General features: G+C 38.6%; 1 protein-coding gene across 13 annotated transcripts in view; it reads left to right on the top strand.

The window, feature by feature from the left end:
* The window catches only part of LOC116055092 (protocadherin-15-like), a 245,948-nt gene that overhangs the window by 10,178 nt on the left and 215,926 nt on the right, over positions 1-19,844 (top strand). The gene's annotated exons all lie outside the window — the stretch shown is intronic.

Here is a 19,844-nt window from a genome sequence, read left to right on the forward strand (position 1 = left end):
GTCTCGATCCTGCCGGTAGCTAGCTTGCCCTGCTAGCTGATTGCCGTTAGCCGTTAGCTGCTAGGTGCCGTCCGGTGAGTGTATTCAGACAGGCTTCTGTGATAATAATCCACGGAGCGGTGATGTGGATATGTCCTCCAGAGGACATGTCATGTCACGTCTTGAAAAGTGTATTCCCCCCTGTAGTCACGTGACTCCGCCCCGTCCAGTCTGCGACCATAGGTGCTTTCCGATCGGATAGTACTTGTACTTTTTAGAGGAAAAGTACACTTCTAAGCAGTTCTAAGAACTACTCTCCCCCAAAATCTTTTTTCCCGTTTGCATTCCCACTGGCCAAGTGGCCATAGGGACTGGTAGGAGGGGTAAGGGAGCGACGCAAGCACGGCAACGGTCTTTATAGCATCGTCACTAGACCTTAGCGCCACATACAACAACAACAAATGATGCTAATACTTGTGCACTTTTCCTATATTAAATGCACGTCCATTCTCGTAGTAATTCACGTAATGTTTTGCTCAACACAGACGGGGCTTTATTATACTCAGAACAGACCCCGCCTCTGCCTGCTGCACTGCTGTGTGTGTGTGTGTGTGTGTGTGTGTGTGTGAGACGGCCGGCGAGCCGCAGGACACGCTTGTGGAGTTTAACTCCGAAAAGACAGTTAACCACAGGTTCCCGTTAATCTTATGAAGGACTTATTTTTTACATTAAAACTGAAATTACTTTTTTATAAGACGTTTTTATTTCATTGTTAAATCTACTGTTGTAATTTAAGTTGAGTTGTTTGAAATATTTTATAAATAAGCATTAATTGCTATCTGTGTGTTGTTTCCTTATTTTAGAATCACAAAGATAGGATTATGCACTCTTTCATTAGAAAAAATAACCATGAACATATTTACAGTATAAGAAAAGAATTTTTTTTAAATAATCGTTCAGTAATCGAGGTAACTTGTTCGATTAATCGTGATTATGATTTTAGCCAAAATCGTCCAGCCCTATTGTGAAATGTGTTACACAAAAGATTTAATTAGATTCAAAACCTCAACAGTGAGCCCTGTGAAAATATGGGGTGGTTTGGAGGGGCTGTTTAGTGATGTAACAAAATCAGAGTCTGTTTTGAATATCTGGGTATTTCTCGTTACAGAAAGGTTTTGAAGTTTCGAAATTTAAATCTTGCTAAGATGGTTCAAAACTATAGCAAAACACATTTTGTCATTTTGGAAATGTAACTGTAAAAGGCACATCATAATTTTAATGTTTAAAAAAAAGTTCTTTTAGACCTATTTTTAAACTTAAATTCATTGATTTTTTGGCCACTTGGGGGCAGTTCAATGAACTGTAAACACAAATTGGCATACTGTAATATCACATTCTGAAGTGGCTGTGGCAAATGTGTTGCTTATTTATGCATCCAGCAGACATGGAGCAACATTAGAAATTAATTCAGAGTCCAATATTTACTCGCCTCTTTGTTCTGTTTTGGTCTCTACAAACTGAGGTAAATACTTGGCTCTTTAGCTGCTAAATGCTTCACTTTATTCAGCTAGTGGCTAGGTTAGTCTTTGTGTTGTTGGTGCTGGGCAGGTAGTTTACAGTGGATTTTAGAGTTGTTTTTTTTTTTTAAAGGATGCTGATGAGTGCAATGAGAGTTAATCAAAACATCTTGGGGGCTGTAAAGCCAAAACAAACTTCTGAAAGACACTAAAAAGCTGACAGGAATTGCATGGTTGGGTAACAATGATCTATGGGTTTGTCACTACATCAACCCCTTTCACATTACCCATAGTCATTTGATCTATTGTTAACATAAAATAATGATTAATGCAGCTTTAAATGAAAGCAATCATGTGTGGTCTAATGATGCTGGAGCTGGAATCTATACATTTTAACATTCAGAATTTCGAATAATTCCAAACATCTAGGTTACGCTTAACAAATAAAAAAATAAAATAAAAAACAAGACCCAAGGCAACTGACTGAGGCATGTGAAGAATTTTAGTCTCAGAGGGATGAATCCTGAAGCACATAAGACCCCCCCCCCCCCACACACACACACACACACACACACACACACTTCACCAATAAAACATCTCCAAATTCTCAAGCTCTCTCTCTCTCTCTCTCTCTCTCTCTCTCTCTCTCTCTCTCTCTCTCTCTCTCTCTCTCTCTCTCTCTCTCTCTCATATCACACACTCAAACACACAGACGCACACATACACAGCTCTCTCTATCCCAAGCCTAAAAATAGTAATATGCACACAATGCCATGAAGCTTTAAGGCAATCACAGGTCGTGGGAGCATGATATATGATTCCAGGGTGACATTTCACTGATTATGTTTTAAGTCATAGATAACCTAAAGCTGTTAGGTATTTTTTTTCACCACACAATGTGTACAGTTTCCTTAAAATAATGACACATTTGTGGCCTTAAAGCACCAGGCATTAACAAAAGTAGCTGGGGGGAAGTTTTTTGGCCTGGAGTCGGCCTAACCAACCTCTTCACATAGACTCAGCTGTTGATTAAAATTAACAGAACGGACAGTGAAACAAGTCAGATGTGCACAAACATTTGGGACATGTGGTAAGAAAATCAGTTCTAACTGGTTGATTGACAGTCAATTAGATTTATTAATGTGCCAGTATCACAATCTCCTGGCCAACATTTTGGTTTGTGATATTTCTTAATAATTACTAAATAAAACTTGAAAATATGAGTCAAAGTGTCTAAAGTTGGTAAACATCTTTCATGAAAAGTTAGTATTTTCAGTCACGCCACCGTATCTACTCTAACTGTTTTGGTGTAGGAGCAAATCCTTCTTGTGCTTGTTGTTAAACTACACCTCTATTTGAATGTCTGACTGAGATATAAACTGCGATTATATCTGATCATCATTCTGTCTTTTAATTTGACCGTTGATAACTTTGCCCCAGACAGTACTGCTTATACAATACCTGACCAGCATACAAGTTAAGTTTAGGCACCAAAACGACTAGTTAAGTTTAGGAAAAGGTTTGGGGTTTGAATTAAAACACACTCCAGAGGAACGAACACACGTTTCCTGGGTTAAAGCCCTATGTGGCCCACATCGTTCTTATACAGCGGCAGTCATTGTGGTGCATACAGCAAAAAATATGTGGAATACTTACTTTTTATAGCTATATGTATGAATGGTATAAAACATCACATATAGTACATACTGTACGTGTACTCACTCCTTAGCCTGCAGAAATCTAAGTAACTACAAGTTATTACTTATAATTTATTAATTGAATGGGATATAGGTTGAGAATGTATAACAACAAGGCTGGGAGGGGTTTTAAGATTGCTTTTAAGTAGCCACACTGTTGGTGCAAGTGTACACTCAGTGCAGGACATGCTGTCCCATTCTGTAGGTGTATAAATACTAAATGCAATCTCACCGGACATTGGACATGCTATTGGAACATGAAGGAGATTGGTGCCTTGTGACCTGAGAGATCTAATGGATTTATAAACTGAGAGCAGGTCTGATATATACTATGGAGCAATGCCATTAAAAGCGTTTTTATTCCAAGAGGAGGATCAATTTGTATTCTGAAAGCAGTGGGTAGCTAATGGAGGTTTCTGAGGACCAGAACGATGTGGTCTGATTTTTATGTAATAGTTGCAACAGCTCTCTCAATGGGCTGCAATCTATGGGTGGTTTTAGCTTGCTCAGGTTATACCACAAAAACACGCAGAGTGTACCATGTTTTGGGTTAAAATCTGAATAAGCAATTGTGAGTAGAGACAATAATTGGTGATTAGTGTGCCTACACCCTAGCTAGGACTGGTTAATCTATAAAATGTAAACATATATACTGTATAACCTTAAGCTGGCACACCAGTCTTCATTGGACATTAATGTATGTTTTTATTAGTTTTTTATAACCGCCATGGTTTACTCTGTTATGCTCAGCAGTTGTGCTCTAAAAAATGTGTGTTAATGAGACCAGACCGATGTGTTCAGTCTTTGTCTCTATTGAGACTTTCCTTAAAGTGTGTCTTATGCCAAACAGCAAGTCAATTATAATATTAATATTGCTAATTAGTGTCCACATGAGCAGCGCTCATAAAACATCGAAGACTTTGGGGAAATGTAATTATGCATTGAAAAATAGCTTTGTCTTGCTAGCATATTCTTTGCAAAAAATGTTTCCTACATTTTATGACAATATAAAACAACCCCACGCTCTTACAATACTCATTCTTTAATCAATGCAAATTAATGTAATGGCTCTCAGACCTTGTGTGACCTATAGAGCTGGGCAATATATCGATATTATATCGATATCGTGATATTAGACTAGATATTGTCTTAGATTTTGATATCGTCATATTGTAATATGGCATAAGTGTTGTCTTTTCCTGGTTTTAAAGGCTGCATTACAGTAAAGTTATGTAATTTTCTGAACTTACCAGACTGTGTAACTGTTCTATTATTTGCCTTTACCCACTTAGTCATTATATCTACATTACTGATGATTATTTATCAAAAATCTCGTTGTGTACATATTTTGTGAAAGCACCAATAGTCAACACTACAATATCGTTGCGGTACCGATATTGAGGTATTTGGTCAAAAATATCATGATATTTGATTTTCTCCATATCGCCCAGCCCTAGTGACCTATTTTACAATTAATTAGGGAACACAATACTCAGTGTATTTTAAGACAATAAGAATAACAAATAAACAATAAGATGAAAAAAACATAGTTTACAGTCTTTACTGAGTTTTTGTGGTAGTCTTGCTTGCCAGACCTATCTCCACAGCGCTGCCGAGTAATGTCTGGCCCCTTCACACATACACTCCTAGATAGGAGAAAAAAAGGCTCTGGGTTGTTTGCATCACTTTAAACCAGGGACGTCGTTAGGCCTATTTTAGGGGTGCTGAAGCTACCCTAAAATGTTCCTAAGCCCCCCTAAATAATAATAAGAACAACAATATTCAATTATTTTTTTTACAGTGCACTCTGTATCACTAGCTACAGTGAATCAATCTTCCTTCACCATTCATCTGTGCGTGTCGGTGTGTAGTGTGTCTGTTTTAACTCTACAACTGTCAGCTGGTCGAAATGGCAGTGTTAGAGGCTCAACGAGCGCCCACGTGCAAGGTAATGGTATGTGGGCGAGCGAGGTAGAGAGTTATAGCTACTGAAGAGAGCCAAGAGGCATTAAAACAAAGCAGAGAATCAAAGATTCTGCAGCTGTATCAAGCATCTCATTATCACTAACTGTATCCCCATTCATATTTAGATGCAACAAATGATATATATATATATATATATATATATATATATATATATATATATATATATATATCCAGCTACAAAATAGATGAAAAGTCAGAAGTTAGACAGAAATACAAAGAGTCGTTGTGCTATCAAGATGATGCACTGTCTTGTTGCATTGGTGTGAACTGGCAGCTTTCAGAGTGTTGCAGACCGGAGCGTTGCAAGTAACTGGAGGATTCATCTCGTCTCAACTTTTTGGTCTGAACTCACTACTGCATGAAAACACACACACACACACACACACACACACACACACACACACACACACACACACACACACACACACACACACACACACACACACACACACACACACACACACACACACACACACACACACACACACACACACACACACACACACACACCGGTACGCACGCAGATGAATGGTGAAGGAAGATTGATTACACGTAGTGAGTGATACAGAGTGAAATTGTAAGTTGTCTTTAATGACTTGCTTACCTTTAGCTACGTTTTCTTGAGGTAAAGGAAAGGGGATATTTTGGTTTGCTATAGAAAACAATAGTCTAGCTAGAGTGAACGAGCGAAATACAAGAAATAGTTAACCTAGCAAACTATCCACAGCTCTTTATTCATCGCCAATAATATAGCCTATCTCTATAGTATTCTAAAACAATATCAGTCCCAATAGAATGTTGTTGTCACTGAAAACTAAATGTCATAGGGTCCCTGTTAATGCTATTGTACCGGTGTATCCTTCAATGTATTGAGCAGATGGATATTTGAAGATATTTTAGCAGAGAGAAAGAAAAGCAAGTGATTGGCAGGGCATTTGATTCTGAGGGAGCCGGCGTGATTGAGGTCAGTAGTCATTGTTTCCCACACAGACAAATTTGTGACGGTGCGCCATACAATCAACACTGGCCACCACATACTGCGTTTCCTTTTTTTTTTAACGCTATTTAAAACACGCAGCGTATTCGTTTAGCTGCATTTCCTTTCCCTATTCTCCTCTCTCTCGCGTCTCTCTCTCACACACACACACACACACACACACACACACACACACACACACACACACACACACACACACACACACACACACACACACACACACACACACACACAGATACACACACAGCTCCTTCCTCTGTGCACACATCGTCTGTCTCCATCAAAACGAGAGAAGACGGCTGGCAAAATTCACAAGTACACGAAAGGTTGGTATCTTGTGAACACCTTTACACAATCACACATTAAAAAGTGCTATAAAAAATATTTTATATTCTGAATGCAGTGTTGTCAGTGTGTTAATGTTGGAGTCCCGACCCGACTCTTAGCAAACAAGCGATTGCGCCTGCTTTAGAAAGTTAACTAGTCGCAAGTTTGCGGTAAAATGCAGTTGGGTTGTCGAGGTCAAAACACTATATGTAGCAGCTATGAATCAAATAAACTTATATAAATAATGTTATGTCATTTTTTTACTCTTACACTGAATGTTTGCTGCTTCAATCCAGATGAGTATTGAAAAGTATTTTCCGCGACTGAAAAAGCCATGTGTTGAGGATGAGGACCAGCCTGAACCGGAGGTATCGGTCTGAAACAGAGCTGAACAGTCCGACCAGTGTAGTTAGTTACATTATTAATTTGTTTACAATATTTTTAGGCTTCAACCAGTGCTGCTCAAACAGAAAGACAGGGTCACTGGGGGAGAAAGAGATAGATTTGTTAGGCATTGAAGAAAGAGTAGGAGAGGAGGATAGCATCCAACAGCGTGTCTAAATTATTTCATTATATTTATTATGTATGCTAGCTATATTCTGACCAACTTAACTTTCTGCATTCTTTGGCTGTGATAAATTAAATAAATATGTAGATGTTGCCTAAATGTAGGCCTTAAATTCCAGTTCTTGGGTTATACTGTATGCAAGCCAAACTACACAGTAAAATGACACTCTGATTGAACCAATCCACAGCGCAGTTACACTAATTAGTGTAATTAAATAGCATTCTTTGGACAACTTATCTTAAAGAGAGAGGATTTGCACATAATATGCTATTACTTTATCACACATTTACATGAGCAGACAGATAGCATTTAAGTCATTGCCTACAGAAGAACTCATCAGGAGAAAAGTCTGGCCTAAGTAAATTCCCCCATGCAGCTTTGATGTGTCTAAAAGCTAACATTACAGTAACTTTTGTTGAACAGAGTAGAAATGGAAGAAGAGGATATGTCTGTCACTTTTTACTTGTTAACATATTGGTTTCTTGACTGGTTGTTGACATAAGTGTAGCTCTAATATAGTAACAAATATAGTAACAAAAGATGTGAGTGCAAAGATTTTGCAAACGCAAGTTACAAATACCCTGGGGGCTAAGCACCCCCTGTCTTTAAATCCTAGTGACGTCCCTGCTTTAAACCAATCACAATTGTCTCGGGTGGCGCTAAGCTCCAAACGCAGCGATGGTGGATCTGTGTGAAGGGAAATGCACATTAATTCACATTTTCTTTGTTGATTTAGCAAGACATGGCTATAAAATGACATTTTCAGAGTGTGTTTCAGTGATAGTAACATTTAATCTAAAACGGAGTGAATATTCATACAGTAGCTGAAGTACATGAAATTGGCCAAAGCTTATCAGATGTAATTATAGGCTGTCAGAACTTTCTTGGCAAAAAGAAAGCTTACTCTTTACTTTTTTGGCTCTGAATGTAAATATTGGTTCAAGCTGTTTGAATAAATGACCCGTGCTCCTGTTTTTTGTCCAGAGAGACAGACTCTTAAAAGATCTTGTAGCTGGAGGGGCTCGGTCTATTTCTCTGCATGAAAACAATATCCAACTGTTAGCTGCACGCAGAGAAGGACTTCTTAGCAGGTTTTTTTGTTTGTTTTATCTTTTATTAAGCATTTGAAGTGAAAACATCACACGGTTTTTATCACTTTGATTGTAGGAAGACAAAAAATAAACACCCCTTGTAGATTATGTGTGAAAATGGTGCCTAATCCTTTTCTCCACATGCGTTATACCTTGGCTTCCAAGACACTGAACATCACAGCTTTGTCCACCTGAATATTACCTGGCAGTTTAGCTGCAGGTGTAGATGTAAGACAGGGAGAAGAAACAGATTTATCACAGCAGTCAGTTTCTGTTGTGTTCTGCCCTCTAAAAAGAGCAAAACATTCAAAATGTAACAAGATGGAGATTTAATGCATAAAATGAATTGCTGCTTTCAGCTAAACTTAAATAAATAAATAGAGCTTCCTGATTTCAGGCCACTGAGTCTATTCACTGTCATCCCGTAGGGTCCTTAGGATAAAGACTATTGATTCAAGAGCAATTTTGCTTTGTGAGGTTTGTTTTGGCTCTCGCATGATTTTTCTGTCACATTGTTTTATGGAATGCCATAACTTTGTGTCCTTTTGTACTGTAGCATTTTTTTCAACAAAGTCTTCTCAGAGTTCTTAGATTGAATATTAATAAAAGCGTACTTGTGACTGTGACCTAAAAAAAAATAAACCCATTCACCATAAGAAGGGGACATCGTTATTTTGACGACTGCTGGTAATTTGGTCAGATCAAGTAGAGCTTGACTTGATCAAAACCAATGTAGAGCCTCATCTGTAACACATGTACTCCATTAGTCGTCCAACAATGAGCAGACCCTACAGCTTACTGCTGTCATTTTGAGAAACATTCCAGTCTTGTAAATGCACGTTTGCCATTGTATTTTTTCCACTTGAAGAAACTTGTCAGGTTAAGAACTGTCAGTTTTTAAACTACTTGCTTAGAAATAAACCTTTTTCTATTAAATTCTTTCTGACAAAAGTGTGTGCGTCTAGCAATGTCCATGTGTCGGTGTGAGTATCTCAGGTTGGGTGACATTCTTTTTTTAAAAGATTGTTTTTTGGGGCATTTTCCCTTTATTGATAGTGGATAGACTGGAAAGGGGGAGAGAGATGGGGGATGACACGCAGCAAAGGGCAGCGGATCGGATTTGAACCCGCGCCGCTGTAGGATTCAACCAACATGGGGCAAACGCTCTTACTGGGTGAGCTAGAGGCCACCCGAGGTTGGGTGACATTCTTACATTAGCAATGGCGGAATGAATTAGAATGTGTGTATCCAGTTATATTTTGTAAAGTGAAGCCAGAATATTTGGAAATGACACCTACTTCACCTTGCTCTTTACCTGCCCTTCATAGACTTCAACCGTACGACTCTTTCGTTTTGTTCGAGTTTTGCTTGATGTTTCTATCCAGATATACTGTAAATAACAGAATATTTTTTTAATTGAAAATAGTACAAGAAATTCTGGACCCGAGATTATAGATTGTCTGGGGAGCTGTAATATCGAGTCAAGATTTTTTGTATTACTTCACAGAGTCCTGAATTCTTGTCGCCGTGTCCGTGGACCCGCTCGTGGAGTGTTGATTGGGAACTGAGAGAGTCATGAGTGGTTCAGCCAATCAATCAATTTGGGGCACCTTCACCTAATTAACCTTTCTCTCTATAACTGTAGACGCTTGCTGAAGAGCTTGTAAACTGAAATACCACAGTGCATGTCTTTACAGTGAATAATAAGTGTCCATTACAGGCCTTTTAGCTTGAAAAGGCTCATCACTTCTGCTGAAAGGGGAACATATAATGAGATACATATTTCTAGGAGAGGAAGACTGAACTAATGCATAGGAAAAAACACACGTCTGACTGTTACCATGCATTGCTACGAGAAACTTGGTCAACGGGTTGCTGTTTTCTGACATTTACTTTTCAAGATAACAATTGAGATTAAAATCCATGGCCACTGAGGCATTTCTTGAAATCTATTTGGCTATCTTTAAAGACGCAATGAAAATGATGAAGCAAGAAGTATCTGAGGACACTAGGGCATTTTAATGCAAGCTGCAAGGATTCCTCTTGGTAAAATTGATTTCAACTTTTTTAAGCACCACGGTACAGCATAGGTTGTAGTTAAGGAAAAAAACATTTCTTACCTCATTATACCTAGCGATAATTACTGTGGTCCCTAGTTCACATGGCTTTTCCCTTATTTTGACGTTAACTATCAAATATTTCATTAATCCAGCCTAGCAAGAAGATGAGAACACTGTTTGAACACGACAGGCTCAAGGGGATGAGGAGGGATGGGCTTTTAATGAAGAGGACAAGGTTTTAGCTTTGGAAAATGAACTCCAGCAAAGAGTGGGAATTACTTGTCTGTCGCTTTGAAGTTAATGTGAGAGCCTCAATTAAATAGAAAAAAATGTCCCATTTTTTTCTGCACTTTGCTCTGCTTAACAGAAATCCGTAACCTTTGGCGAAAAAGAGCCTTCTCACGTGCTTTGGATGTCAGTGCTTCTACATTAGATGAGGAATATGGTGTTTTTACTGCATGTGGGATATGACACTCGTGGCTGACAGCAGTGTGTAAATGCACATGGTCAAGGCCCATTACCTAACCAGTGAGTGGTAGTACAATCAATTGAAGAAATGACTTTTTGGTTCAGTGAAATAAGTGAATTTTTTTTCCATATGTAAGGATAAACACTTTTCTTGCTATGGGGATTGGAAATGCAGCTTGCCAGAACAGTCTGTTTCACAAAAGCCAAAAACATGATAAAAAAACACAAAACATGATCTTATTTGCATAAGACAGGTAACCTACCGTAATCAAATTTGTGCTGTTGCTTTGATGCTTGCTTTGAACATTAACAACACATGATATGCACACCTTGTCAGGGAATACATTATTTGCATAGAGCTGACATTGTAGATGACATTGGGAATAAGATATGCATATAAAACTAACAATGTGTGCTCCCACTCAGCAATTCAGCAGATTCCACAGAATAACTGAGATTTGCTGATATACTGTATATCAAGTCTTGGCACAGAATTAAATGCACATTACAATAAGAATAGATTTAGTTAAACATCAGGTCTCTTTCCATTAAAATTACCCTCAAACTGCATCTTGTGTATTTCAGATGTGATCCTACCTCAGGCAGTAGACTGAGATGCAAGTATCAAACAGACTCGCTCTGAACTACTAGTGTAAAATTGTGTATGTCTGTGTAGACTCAAGGCCACACTAGGCTCTGAAAAATGAAAATTTGGGTTGACTGGAGACATATTGGGTTATATTCCAAATACTTCAAATGTATTTTATAAAATTGAATTAAATGGAATTAGACATTGTGCAGTAAAATGTACTGTGGACAGTGTACTGAGGTGTTGTTTTCACATTAGGAGAGAAACACATCTACAATTTTTTATTTTCAAGAGGGATTTGTTTTGCTAAAATGTGTTAGTGTTCCACTTTGTAAAATGTATGATTCTTTAGTCAGTGCCTTTCATTAAAATCACCAGCAGAGCACCAGCACAAAAAAGTATTTTTTTTATTATAACAGAAGGCAGCAAGACATCTGTCACGTTGTGTTACGGTTTTGTTTGTTGCAGTAATGCATCAGTGAATGAGTCATTTAAAACATTAATAACCTCCTGGCAGTGGACTACAAGGAATAAAACATTTTGTATCTCCTGTCATTAAAGTAGTCAATTTACGCCTTATTTATGTAGTTCAAGTTGAAAACTTGTAAAAGTCACATTTCGACTTTCCATTGGCCATCTTCTTGTCCTAGTCTTTTTTTCTACTTTCTGCTCTGAAGAGGATCCATAATAGAGGACACACAAATCAAACCTTTTGCCAGGATTTGTCTAATCCTTCCTCTGGTGTACCTCCCTTATGTATTCTCCTGACAATTCTGATAACACCAGACACCGGAGGGCTATTTATACACCAAAACTGACAAAATGTGCATCTAAAAGCCAGTTGGCGAGCACAATCACCTCATTCTCATAACACCCACAACAGGGGCATCTTACAAATATTTCCTCAAGTTTGACAGTGCATTTTTTCAGCGGGCAAGCTGAGGGAGCAAATGGCAGAGTAACCTTGCACCCCATCGTGAAGGTTATCATTTTCCCAATCAGTGTTGCAGGTGTGATGACAAATTCACGACCAATTACGTTCTCTCTCACTTATCACCCAAGAAGAAGTTGAGGATTTTTACTCCTATTTGAGCTGACTTTTCCTATCCCCATCCTTCTTACTACTGACTCAGACAAATAGAGCTGTACTGTTTAATAAACTCTTTTAATTGATTTTTTTTTTTTATTGTATTACTGGATGCTTCTGAAACAAATGAGAGTTAGAAATAAGGCATCTTGTTTGTTGTTGTTTGTTGATTGCTGGTGCTGTACTATATATTCCGAGTGAAGGTGCTGGACAGGGCTCATGCTGACGCATGAGCAACTCCAGGTGAAAAAAGGGATTCTGGAGCCAGTTGAGTCCTCGTGCTCACAGGCTGTCAACCTGCCAGCAATCAGCCGAATCCTCAAGTGATTGCATACAGACTTCAGCACAGTCACACAAGGACCACACAGGCCTTATGATAGTGAACATATAGTGTACTGCAGATGGAATCCATGATAATTTAATGCTGGTAGAAAGTGCATAGATTGCAAAAGGCTGTGTGCTGTTTAAAGCCAGTGTGATTTTATTAATGTATATTAGCTTGCAGTCTTTATTAATTAATCCCACGATTTGTTGAGTCGAGCAGGACATGTCACACAAATTTATTCCAGTTGGCTTCGGAAAAATATTTTGCTTTGACTAACGGAGCAATCAACTTGCCTCTTTGTCTTCAAACTGTTTTGTCAGATCAAGGGGTCTCAGAGGAGATAACACACTGTTATGTTCCCAAGTGGGGATGTTCCAAGCAGATACGGTGGACGTAGCCTTTATCCAAGCAACATATGAGAGTGTGACATTTAAGAAAGTGCCACGTTGCACTTGTAAGACTTGGAAAAATAGGCTTCCTCTCAGTTAGAGGCTTCATTAATGGTTTTCTTAATGTTAAAAAAGGGCCAGAGTTTTTATTGGCACTCAGTGGGATTGTGCAGTAGCCATACACACCTTGTGATCTAAGTAAATTAGCTGTGAAATGTGGAGTTCTGCTGATGTCAGGTTTTAATTGGAGCCCTTTTTCAACTTCGAGGTGGGCTACATCATTTTGTTTCTTTTTTTACATAACCAAATAGAGCATGACAAACCCCTGGATGTAAAACGTAAATCATAGATCATTGTGCTCATGTCAGCCTTTTTCCAGAGTTGCTGTAGGTTGGAGTCCTTCAGACCCTGTCCCTCTGAACATATTGCCAGTCCACTACATTACAATTGTACAATATAAATGATTTGTATCCGACACACAGTCCATTCTCTGGGCTCCTGTGCCCCTAAATGTGTTCCCATTTAGCTGATTTTGTTCCTTACCTTATTGTACAGTATGATATGTTATCCAGCAAAATTGGACATGTCACTCTAGCTTATAGATGTTGCTTTGTGACCTGAAGTTCATATAGTGGAACTCGGTCCAGTGCAAGAGAAATCGCCATGGTCTCTTTATGTTAGTTTTATAGTTTCCTGTAATTGATTTTCATTTGCAGAACCCAGAGAAAAATCTAGGCCACCTCTGGAAAGGCCACCAATGCCTCAATGAGCAATCAATGACCAGCATTCTTCTTTTACTAGAAATGTTTTATTGGAAAATGCTCTACCCCAGACATTTTTACATGGGACTCTCACTTATGTATGTTATGTATGTCTTGTATGTTATGTTACTCAATTCAGTGTTCAAGCACATGTTTTATTCTAGTGTTTATCAGAGTAGGGCACAGCACCACTTGAACATCTGTGTCTGTTTTATTTAGTAGCAGGTGAGACCAAGGTCCTGTTTTGGCATGAACCAACAGGGTGTAGTCAGCAAATAGGGGCACCAACATATGGACACTTTTTGCAGTGCTGTTGGGTTTTTATGGTATATAATGGCTTTTGCACAATTTTACTGTTGTGGTCTTTCATTTCCTGCAAAATAAGGTCAACGATAATTACTACTAACATAATCACTCTCCAGTGAATGATAATCTTGGTCTTCTGCTTATTGAAAATTCCTCATATGTTTCAGATGGGCCCACATGCCATTTGAATGACCATTTATCTGCCAATAAAAGTGACATTCAATGCACTCCAAGAATTAAATTATACCCACGTAAGGCAATGCTTTTACTGATTATTGCAGCTTCACCAGGTGATCTTATTTGAATTAAGGACATAGTGGGAGCACAACCTAATTCACAGAGGTGTTTATGATTTGTTTTTTTACAACCTCAAAAGGGCTCATTTTGATTAAGCCAGAAAGTAAGTAAACATTTTAATTAATTTTTGTGTAGGTGGTATTTTAGATGGTAAATATTCTAAGCTTCATCCTCTGGGGACCATGAATGTCTGCTTAATATTACATGGCAATCCATCCAATAGTTGCTAAGCAATTTCAATCTGGACAAAGTAGTGGACTGACCAACATTGCCATTGCTGTTAGCGTGGCTAAAAAGAAGAGGCGCCCCAGGCCAATCAATCATTGGTCTATGGAGTACTAAAAGATAAGGGAAACTAAACGGAAAAGAAACAAAGCCACAAAAACAAGACTACCTGTACCATCTTCCCAAAACAAAGTATCAGAGTAAACAATGGGTGTTGCTGAGGCAGGGAGGGAGACAGACGAGAGGCCTTAGTGTTCCCAGCCTCTTTAACAATCAGAACAGACTATGTACACCTGAGGGTAAAGGACACAAGCGTTAAAATAAACACCACAAAGGACCAACAGAAGGACCACATAGCAATCATTAATCTTTCAAGTCACTCATTTCTCCCAGTGTTTTGTTTCTGCACACATGCCTCAAAGGTCATCTGTGTACTGGATGCAGGAAAGCAAAAGAGTTAGAGTTCAAGTAGAAGAGCAAAGCTTCCTCATGAAAAACAATGAATACCATGGTTGAACCTCTGGTGGCGCCATGACGCTTGGGCAATACGCTTGGACATACGCACACACATACCATGAAATGTATCTGTACTCTCTGCCTCTTACCACATCATCATAACTGTTGTATGCTGTATGTTATTGTCTTTATTTCTGTCACTGTCTGTCTATATGTTGTATATGTCATTTACCATGTATGTCACTGTTGTTACACTGCCTTCACAAATTCCTCTTCCAACTCTTCTTTTTCCTTCTGCTTCGGACAACAGCACATCCCTCTAGATGTACAGTATGTGAATTATCAAACAACCAATATTAACTTTTCTAGTTTGTAGGCAATTCATAGTCGTTACAGGTCTATAGATAGAAAGCTCAGCATGCAATGTGCTTCAGATGTTCAGCTCAAACCAGAGCCCTCAAAATGTATTTTCGCCACTCTGTAAAACAGCCGTCATTGATCATCGCTGTGCTATGGAAGATAAAATATAACTCAATAAATTGCATTAGTCTTTTTACCTTGACTATGGGGTTTAATGGCATCTGCTGTCCTTTCCTGGACTAAATGGAAAGATCTATGTCCCTTTCTTCTCTCTGTCTTGCTGTCTCTCATTTACTGAGTCTGTCCACATTTCTCTTCCGAAGTGGCTGTTTTAATGTGGCTGTTTTCTCACTAGAGAGTGTTTCAATGGTTTTTACTGTCCATTAAAGCACATCAGCAGACACGTGTTAATAATAAGGAATATCTCAGCTTAATGGCTACCATCACAGGTCCAGGGCTGTCAGACTGTGAGTGTCACATGCTGAATGAATTAATAAAGGGGAGCTGCTTTTAGCACCCTGTGCTGATGTTGCTGATGAGTGATACCATTAAGTCCAGTGTCACACTACTGTACAGGTGTTAGAGGATTATTATTTTTTAATATTTCATGTGAAAACTGCTATCATACAGTAAGCAGCCCATTATTAACTGTTTGAACTAAGATTTGGCTGACATATGATCCTTCATCAGTTTCTGACTAAACTTGACCCATAAATGTGTTTTGAAGTTGTGTGTTGAATTTACACCTTTGACATAAGTTACACTGTTATGTTATTATATTTTGTAACAGAACTACATCAAAACAAGCTGTACTCATTTCAGTATACTGTTTACATTATAAGTAAAAAAACAACAACTTTGGAAACCAATCCTTTTCCGGCCTAGTCTGGTATAGGTAATTCCCTTGTTCTGCAGTCCTCTTCATTCCATGCTATGCATGCAAAGTTTCTCGTTATTCACTGGCTTCCCACTCTAGAACATTGTGGCAGTAATATTTGTTGGCCAATTATTTCATAGAATGTCCCTTTACTGTTTTGTTTTTTTGTTTTGTCTTTGTAGCACTGAGTTATTATAGCTGAAGAAGACAACAAATAAAGATGTTGTTCAGTTCCAGTGCCTAGCTAGCTATTCAGCATCAGCTCATATTGTAATTGAAGATGCTACAGTTTTAGAAAAGTTCAGTCAGTGTATTGTCAGGAAGAACAGATGCACACTACTGAAAGCTATGCACAGCTATAGCGTGTCTGTCTAAAATATGTTTTTAGCATCACCCAGACTTAATAAATCCTTAATTTTCATGCAAAGCAATGTACCCTACAGTTTTTGGCAGCAAAACATTGTGACTTTAAATGTTGGTGTTTACCTCACACAGGGCTCACAAGAGCCAGAGCAGTACAGTATAGATACTGTAATTACAGTTTTGCCAGCGAGAGGTGTGAAGTGTAGTCCCTGAAGACATAAACTGAAATTCAAAGCCTGACCTTTATAGATGTTCCTACTTATCACCAACAAACCCACCTTGTCCTTGCGTCGACCATTTCATTGTTGTGCACTGCTTCTTTTATCTGTCCCTCTTGAGTCTGCGTACAGACAAGCTCTTCAACTGAGTACAGACGTGGAAATGCAACAATGAATATGCATACTTAGTAAGCATTGTATAGGGATATCATTTTCTCTTCTGATTCTGTGTAAACATTCCTCATGTGTCCGTTTTATGAAAATTACTACTATTATTATTGGGGTGAAGTTTGTGCACCTCATAATTCTTCATTATCTCCACAAAGCAGATATTTCCCTGAATTAATGTCCTTTAAGTACTTAAGCAGTTTTATTTATCCTCAAAACTAAAGTTCAACTTGCACACAAACACATAACTTTAGCGTTATGTCAGAACCTCTGAGACTTTCCCCTCTAGATAAACTACCTGACACGTTTGGAGGTTGGCCTGGTGGATTAATGCAGTTTGTTTCCTTGTTCACGTTACAGTGATCTTTCCATAACCATTACCATGGCAACAGTATTTCAATAACCAAGTGTTGTAGATACCTAACCATAAAGTATCTTAAATGAATAGTTAGTCATTTTGGGAATTATGCATATGGTATAGATCTGTATAATTCTCATATCATACAAAGCAGCAACCAGGAGAGAGTTAGGTTAGCTTAGTATAAAGACTGGAAGCTAAGGGGAAACAGCAAGCATCTGTCAGGTAAAGTAAAAAAGGACTCCTACCACCCCACCCTTAACCTCACAAAGTAATAAAGTTGTATTTTGTTAGTTTTATATCCATAAGTGTGAAAACAACCAGTTATGTTTTAGCAGGAATTTGCTTTCTGTAGTCTTTTTGTCATTGTGTGAAACTTTGAGATTTCCCCCTGCGTTCAATCTTTATTTTAAGCAAAGCTAACTGTCTCCTGGCTACAGTTTCATATTGAATGGACATATATAAGAGTGACAGATATATCAGTCTTCTCATTTAACTCTAGGCAGTTCAGCGAACAAGCGTATTTCCAAAAATGTCTAACTATTCCTTTATCGACAACAACCATTTTTGCCATACTCAGTCTTTCCTTAACCGTAAGGAAGTAGTTTTTAGTTGCCTTAAACAAACTGTACCTTCACCATATTAGGGTTTTGTCAGTTTACAAACACTTTTTGGAATGCACTGAAACACCAATTTTATCATTCAGGTATGAAGCCCCAAAACAAGATTGCCTAAGGTGGTTGTGGTGGTCGATGTACCACTGCCACAGGGAGGAGGCAATTTGAAGGCAGAGAAAAGCATCATACTGTATATCCTCAATAGAGATGCTGTGCACTTTAGAAACTCAGTTTATGTGCAAAATGGCCAAAACACCAAATGTGATTGCTACGTCTTTATTTGGCAAAATCTGACACTTGGCCTGTACTTTCTAAATAAATCATAGCTGCAGTATACTGTAACTAGGGCTGTCTAAATTAACGCAATGATACCGAGGTAACGCAAATTCCTTTTAATGGCACTATTTTTTTTGATGTGCGATTAACGCACGCACATTTCTGTGATTTGGGCCTCGGGCCGCTCCGTAGTTTGGGAAATCAGGAAGGGATGCAGAAGTAACGTTGTGGGATGGCAGAAACAAACTTAACCTTAAGCAGAAATGGATAAAGACAAGAATGGCAAGTTCAGTTTCAAAGCCATTCCAAATGGTTCTTTCGACAAGACTGTTATTTGCATGTACTGTTGATGTGAATTGAAATACGACCGGAGTTAGTTCATTCTCAAATACAACTTGCTGGCCAAGCATACGGCTGATGCAGAGAACCCTTCTCCCAGAGAACCCTAATAATAAACATTTGCATAAAGCAAGCATATTTGTCCGCTCCCATGTTGATAAGAGCATTAAAAACTTGAAAAATATACCTTTTTAAAGTATAACTATTAGTTAACTATGGACAATCATGCGATTAATCGCGATTCAATATCGTAATTGATTGACAGCCCTAACTGTTACCTAAAAAAAACTGCACTGTGTCCTTTCTTTTTAGACAGACATAGGCCAACTGGATGTAGCACGTTCAGTTTAGCTGCTGAGAAAGTAATTACTTAACCAATACCTCTCTTCATTTCTTCTGTAGTCTGCTGAACATAGACCCACACAGAACACAATAACTTTGTCGGGGTTCGTTTATTTCTGTAATATTTACAGTTCTTTCAATTTGACAGAAAGGCCAAAACCAAAATTATTAAAACAAAATGATCCAAACATACGGCAGTGGGCTTAGAACACCCGGCTACACTTCACTTCTTTTTTCTCTCATATTTTCCCTCCCACTCCCCTACTCTGTTCTTTTGCTGCTTTCCCTCTGCCTTTTTCATGCTTCCTTTCTCATCCTGTGTCTATCATTTCCTTTTCTCTCACTCTTGAGTCCCTCTCTTTCTCTTGTTTCCTTTGAAGTGCTAAACAATGAGATACACTCCCTGTTAAGCTCGTAGGGAAATCCAGGCTAAAACTGCATGGCACAGTGCAGCGAAGCAGAATCTTGTCCTCGGGACCGCAGGGGGATGGGAAGGGGTGGAGGCAGCATCAGGAGTACAGTCAGCATGCGGTGACAGTGACAATGGCTGCACAGAGCCTTGATCCTCCAAGCCGTCACAAGACGACATCAGCACAGCATGGCGGATGAATGCTATGACTCATTTGCAGAGAACATGCCTATCAGTGCCTGTCGCTCTAAATGTTGAACCTTGACAACTGTCCATTTCTTGAAAGGATGTGTACGAGACTATCAGGGTGTAATTATGGGGACCAGAAGATTTGCATGTCAGGGCCCTATTGACTATAATTATTGAGTTCCATTAATGCAGCATGTCAGTGT

This window comes from Sander lucioperca, chromosome 15 (genome assembly GCF_008315115.2).
Source record: "Sander lucioperca isolate FBNREF2018 chromosome 15, SLUC_FBN_1.2, whole genome shotgun sequence".
Lineage (NCBI taxonomy): Eukaryota > Metazoa > Chordata > Actinopteri > Perciformes > Percidae > Sander > Sander lucioperca.